Source organism: Triticum dicoccoides, chromosome 2B, assembly GCF_002162155.2.
Source record: "Triticum dicoccoides isolate Atlit2015 ecotype Zavitan chromosome 2B, WEW_v2.0, whole genome shotgun sequence".
NCBI classification, from domain to species: Eukaryota; Viridiplantae; Streptophyta; class Magnoliopsida; order Poales; family Poaceae; genus Triticum; species Triticum dicoccoides.
In genome coordinates this window covers 84,951,094-84,958,246 of record NC_041383.1, presented here as the reverse complement: position 1 = coordinate 84,958,246, position 7,153 = coordinate 84,951,094, and positions in this window count along the sequence as shown.

Here is a 7,153-nt window from a genome sequence, read left to right as displayed (position 1 = left end):
GCCGGCCCCTGCCCGTCGCCGCCCCGCCCTGGCCAGCGCCGCACCTCATCGTCGACCGTCGCCGCGCCGCCCCGCCCCGCACCGCACCTCGCTGTTGCCATCGCCGTCCCCGACACCGTCGCCGTGTGCAAAATTTTTGCTAATTTAATTTGATGTTAGTAGTAGTTAATTTAGATGTGTAGTATAATTTGGATGTGTACTTAATTGGGTTAGATTTCTTTTTAGATTTTTTGTTCGATTTTTTTGTAGTTCATAGATTTTTTTGTTAGATGTGTAGTAATTTAGATGTGTAGTTCATAGATTTTTCTGTTAGATTTTTTTTTCATATTGTGTAACTAATTTGTTCATATTGTGTTAGATTTTTTCTGTTAATAGATCTTTTTGGTGATATTATTGTTGAATATGCATGTTTGTATGTTCATATATATGCAAAGATCGAATATGTCAAATTTTTATGATTTTTTTTCTGTTCATAGAATTTTTATGATTTTCTCTGTTATAATTTTGTTCATAGAATTTTAATGATTTTTTTGTTCATAGTATTTTCTTTGTCAATTTATGTATATGTTCATATTGTGTATGTATAGGAAAATTGTGCATGATCAAAGTCGTTTATGAATATGTTCATATTTAGAATAGAGGAAAAAGGAAAAAATAAGAAGAGAAAGTGTTTAATATAATTAGTTAGAAAAATAATAGAACTATAGTTAAACTAGTTTATTTTTAGTAAGTACTACTTTATTTTATTTATAGTAAGTGCTTCATATATAGTTGAACTAGCTAGTTGATTTAATAAACTACTTTATTTTACTAAGTAGTTTGTTTTTAGTAAGTACTACTTTATTTATTTATAGTAAGTGCTTAGTAGTTGAACTAGTTGATTTAATTAATAAAAACTACTTTATTTAATTATATATAGAAGTAGTTCCCGCATCGACGTCGACGATGCCTATCCCGCATCCTGGTCGTCGTCGACTCGGCGGTGGAGGGCTGCTTGATCAGGGCCATGTTCGGGACTGGGCTCCGCCGGGCTGGTATTGGGATACCTTCCGGGGGACATAGGTTGGTGAGGAGTCAGCCCGTTGTTGACCCAATCCTTGTTTGGTGGCGGTCGCGTGGGCCAGTGATGGTGCCGAGGCTTCCGGACACCGCGGAGGTGGTACGTCACCATGTGAGCGAGGAGGACGAGCACGTCCGTTGCTACATGGTTGCATTGGAGGGCAGGTTCGACAATACCTGGCAGGTTCTTTAGGGATCTCACTGGAGCTATGATCCTGTGGTGATTCCTTATCTTTGGGTGTCCACAGCCTGCGACGATACCCGTCGGACGCTACGGTTCTAGCTGTATTAGCGATGTTATATGTATGATAGTATTCGAGGAGTATTAGTGATAATATTCGAAAATGTACGGACACAAGAGATGATGTAGTTTTGGTTATAATTGAATGCATGCTAATTTGAATACTACTTTATTTTACGATTTGGTTTTTCTTATTGAATGCTCATATTGGAAAAGTACTCCTACTTTGAATGCTAAAATTGACGAGCACTCTATGCAGAAATCTAGGAGCCCCCTCCATCATCCACGTCGTCGTCGGGGTAGCTTCTCCTTCATTCCCGTGTGCTAGACAATTTGGTGTAATAATGCATTCGGGAATGAAAGGAGGAGCTACGTACCATCACCGATAGTCAACCCGTGATTAATAATAATGATCTAATTTAGGTTTTTAGTACATATATTTAATTATACAAGTTTAATATTTGAATTATGAACATAGGCCGGAAATGTCGTACTCGGATGACGAAAACCGCCCGGGGGAGTGCGACTGGTACCAAGACGACCGAGGTATGTGCGACGGGTTCATTGAGCTGGACGAAGATCGGCGCTTCAGCATTAAGCTCGAGAAGACCTTCGATGTTCATACGGTACGCAACGACGACAATAGTTTTTTTTCGTAATTAAGCATGACTTCAACTATTTTAACGTGTATTTTTCATCTTTTTCAATTCGACTAGCTTATCCCATGCTATGCAAGACGCTATGTCTTGGAGAGGATGGGTTTTGAAGACCATGAAAGTATGGAAACCAAAAAAATTCTTCTTAGGACCCATCATGGTGTGGATTTTAGAATAAACTTGTACAATGCTGAAAGTGTAACCCATTTTGGTTGCAAAAATTGGGAAGCACTTTGCAAGATGTATGGTTTTGATCAGGGTATGCTTGTCACCATGGATCTTGGTGATCCTACAATCAAGCAAGACAATATGGACATTTGGGTCCTTGTGGATACACCTCCAATTCTTCCCCTATGTGAGCTTAACATAGTTATTAAGTAATTTATATTGCTAGCTTATTTCCATTGACAACTTATTTTCATTCTTCAAAGAATGTGCGGAAGATGGTAGACAAACCCACTACACCGATGGCTCCGAATTAACTTATAAGGAGAAAAATCATCTGATCGCATTTTGTACCGATCTTGAGAATTACAATATCTACAATCGAACTCCTCAACATTATGGTCAATACATGCCACTAGTGCACGTGTTGAACTACGGTAACTACCATGGAGATACTCTGGTAAGATTTTTTACTATTACAACATCCGTGCATCTTTTTGCATACTTCTAAAACTAGTACATCATTGCTAACTACAAAGTTATTACTATATTTTTCAACAGATAATTCCGAATAATTGTGTGCCTCATCGGATGTATACGCACGGTCGCCTTGATGTTTTGAACATACAACCAGGTCGTCCTACGAATCTCAACTGTTCATACCGGTTTTCTAAAAGAAGTAGACACATGACAATCAAAGAATGGAAAAAATATATGGACAGTCGTAAGGAACTTCTTGGAAGCAAAAGGAAGCGAAGCGCAAGAATTGGAGACAGGATGATCTCCATTCTTCATAATAGAGAGTCAGGATCTATATTATTTTATTCTACTTTATCTTAAGTGTGTTTAGGTCTACCTGATATTGATGATGTGCTAAGAACAATTATATAGGGTTGGGTTTGATGACTATGAGTATGATGATCGTATGACTTGTTATTAATAACTAGTAGAAGTTGTATGATGATGCATGATTAGTAGGACTTGTTATTATATATGATGATGTATGGTGCGAGCATGAAGAGTTATTATATATCAGCGGGTGAAATGAACATAGCAGTAGCGTTGGTAAACCAAGCACGAAGATAAAAGAGGACACTTCTCTCTATTAGCTAGCTAATAACAACGTAAATCCCCAAAACCCCTAAACCAGTCACTTTCAAAAAAAAGCCTCAGCTGCAGCCAGCTTCTCACGCGTGGATGCCTTTTGATCCCAGTTTATGTCAGCAACCGGGACCAAAGGCACCCCTGCCTGGACTGCCCGCAGCGGCCACGTGGATGCCCATCTGTTCCAGTTCGTTTAAGAACCGAAACTAAAGGGTGGAGGCATTAGTAACAACCTATTAGTCCCGGTTCAAGAACCGGGACAAAAGCCCTGTTTTCTACTAGTGTTACATTACTTAGCTGGCGTGCGCCATCTAAGACAACGCCCGGTTCGTCGTGTGCCGCGGCCGAGCTTGCCCACGACATCTCCTGCAACATGTCTTTGTCGTTGTTTGCTCGACGACCGGCCGGAGACGAAGGCAATCATGCGGTAGCGCGGTCCCAGACTTGGAGCACTGGATGAAACGGGAGCTAGGGCCATCGTGACAAGGTGATGAGGTTCTTGAAGGGGCTGATCTGGCAAGTGATCAAGAGCGACTCGAGCAAGACTCCATGCATGAGCGCGTCAACATCAAACTTGTCAAGCCGAAGCGCGTTGGCCGTAGCAGGCCATGCTGGTCCCGCCTCCACGCAGCATCATGTCGAGGCCGCACACACGCAGGAACACACACCAACACGCACACACCATATACACACACAACAGAAAAAAAAATCACACATAACACACGCGCGCACACACAACACAAATGCAACACACACACACCTGCACAACATGCAGGCACTAGCTGTCAACATACTAGCTTATGGCGCCGTGGCAAGCGTGATAGAAGAAACCTTTACACCGACGGATTATGTCAAAACGTAGCATAGCAGCTCTTTTTTATTTGAGGTGATAGTATATAGTAGCTCATGTATATACTATTAAAACTGATCCTCAGTATGGTCACAGAGAACGAGGGCGTGCTGGTTGGCTAGTGCGCGAGGTTTACTACCCGGTGCTCTCAGATTCGAATCACACTCTTGTAGCCATTGACAGGTGGGACCCCATGGAGTAGGGAGACTATTTTGACTGGTCAACTAGACAAAATATGGAGCTCTACGGTGAGCCAGTGACCGTATAATCATCACAACTCGTATTCAATGACCGTATTGAGCGTATTATGAAGTTCAGTGACCGTAGTGTATGCTCTGACCTCAACTTTAGTGACCACGGGTGTATTTATCTCTTTTCTTTCGTCAGGTTTGACATCTACAGAACTAAACTACTTATATTGGCACGTGCCACTGCCGGTGGGCACAGAAAATCTCCTGCCATCCCTCCATTCTAAACTTCTGCAAAGTCACTGATTTGTTCCGCCGTCGAGGCTTGATTTCCTCCTCGTTTTCAGATTTTGTTCATTCGGAGGAGAGAAAACCCAGGACAAGTCAAGTGACAGGCCAATGCTCAACGCGTTGCTCACCGCACCAACCATTCAGTCATACAGATCCAATAACCAAACAGCCATCGGTTACCAAATGTTTTATATTACTGGACGGAGGGGTAATTAACAACCACACAGATCCAGTAACCAAACAGCCACAGATCCAATAATCAATCATAGGTTGACGTGACATTCCCATCGCGTACTCCAACTGCAACAGGAATTCTTTGCTTCACATGATTTTCACTACATTTTGATTTTTTTTTACTTATGAGTAATCGCAAACACACGATGAAACATTTTTCCAGATATTTTCCCAGCTCAACTGCACAGTGTGTCAGTGGCTGCCACCAATACTCAGGGCGTGTTTTGTTGCCCGCATTAGGCCAAGCCTGGCCCGCGCGAGAAGAAAGTGGCCCGTTTGGTTGCCTGCATTCACTGTGCGGTCCGCATCGCACGGAACTTAAAGCATGTTCAGGCCAGGCCAGGGGAAACGTTCGAATCGGCAGTAGCTCGCGAGCCTGGCTTGGGCGAGGCAGGGGAGGGCGACGCGCTTCTCCCCTCGTGCGAGCAGGGGAGATGGCGCGAGCTCGCTCGCGTCGCCGAAAAATCGGCGGGAGGATTACGTCTCACCTCCCGCCGAGTCCACCCCTATTTAGCCCCTCCCTCACCGCCCCAACTCCCGCCACCATTCTCCCTCCGTTCGAGCTTTTCCACCGACGCGCATCGGCAGCGACGAGCAGGTAAGAGGCACATCTTCATCGGCCGGCGGTCCACGGCGTCGGCAGTCCTTCACCAGCCGGCATTGATCTTCCACGACCGTCCCCCCTCGTCCTCAAGCGGCAGCCATGGCCTTGTGAGTTCAATCCCCCTTTCTCTCTGTTCCTTCTAGCTAGATCTAAGCTGCAACTAGGGTTTGATCTAGATGCATGGTTGATTAGTGGTCCGATTTGTGAGCTAATATGGTTGATTGCTATGCTGCAGTTGCAATTTGTGGTAGGGCTAGATGTTCAAGCATGTGGTAGGCTAGATTAGTAGTAGAGTTTGAATTTGAACCTTGTGCTTGTGTTGAATCATGCTTAGATATGTGATTTTGTAGGTATTGGTGGTCCATTTGTAGCATGCTGTTGTTGTAGATGTATGTTCCTGCTCATTGATTGTCCGGTATGCTTGGTATGATAGTGATGAAGCATGTGCTTACTATGATAGTGATGAACCATGTACATGTATGCTTCTGCTTTCATGGATTGTCCGGTATGTTGTGTGCTATGCTTACTGTCAATGTGTGCTACGATTGTAGGACATGACCACGCAGACGCAAGATCTTAGTTAGGCCCTTGTCCGACAGCCAGTTTGCTCCATCGTTTGTCGAGGACTCGTAGCCTATGTCCGGGATGGCACCTGATTCAGAGGTGTTCGTGTCTGATTCCCTCTATGTGCCAGTAGTGCTCGTTGAGCCAACTACTGATGCTGCTGCTGCACTCAAGCTAGCAGCAGCAAAGGCAAAGAAGGATGGTAGGTCGAACAACATGAAGTGGCAGCCGTTCATGTCCATGTTCGTGCTGAACAAGATGTGTGAGCTCATCTCTAGTGGAGTTAGGACTGACAAGGGCTTCAAGGAGGTGCACTTGAACACTATTGCGAAGCAGGTGTTCGAGTTCTGTGGGCAAGAGGTGTCTGCCACCCAGGTGTAGAACCACCTGAGGAACTGGAGAAGTCGATGGATCCAAGTGTCCAAGCTGAGAGACCTTAGCAGCGCCTCATGGGATGAGAACACTTGCTCCATAGTTCTGGATGCAGAGCACTACGCCGGCCATGTCGCGGTTAGCTCACAACCCTCTTCCTTTTCATATTGTCCACCATTGCCTACTCCTAATCGCAACTAACAACACTTGTGTTGCATTCTTAGGACCACCCAAGGGACGCCGAGTTCCTCAACACACCCATACAAAACTACAGCCAGATGCATCACATCTTCTCCTTCGGGCTGGCAACTGGGAAGCATGCCATGGGCTCGGGGGAGCCTCTTGGTTCTCCCATGCCAGACTTCTCTGGGACCCCGGAGGTCGAGGTCCTTGATGGCCCTGACAAGCCCACTGTCAAGCCCTTCGACAAGCCCCATGATAGGAAGAGGAAGAGAGAAGGCCTGATGGAGGAGGAGATCAATTTCTTTTGCAGCATGACTGAGGCGGTGAAGGAGGTGGCGACAACCATCAGGGAGTGCAAGCCCCTCGGGCCCACCTTGACCTGTATGGCGCTGTCATGACCCAGGGTGGCTTCAGTGACGAGGCTCTCATGGCAGCTCTCAGCCACCTGCTTGAAAACAAGGCCCAAGGTGTTGGGTTCGTTGCCATGGCCAACGCTCGCAGGGTGTTGTGGCCCAGGAGCTGGTTGGGCAAGCACTACTACTAGAGTAGTGCTGCCTGTGAGCGTGCATGATCCTCGACGGCGATGGCGGTGGCGACGACGACGACGATGATGACGATGACGACGTACATTTTGTGTAGCTA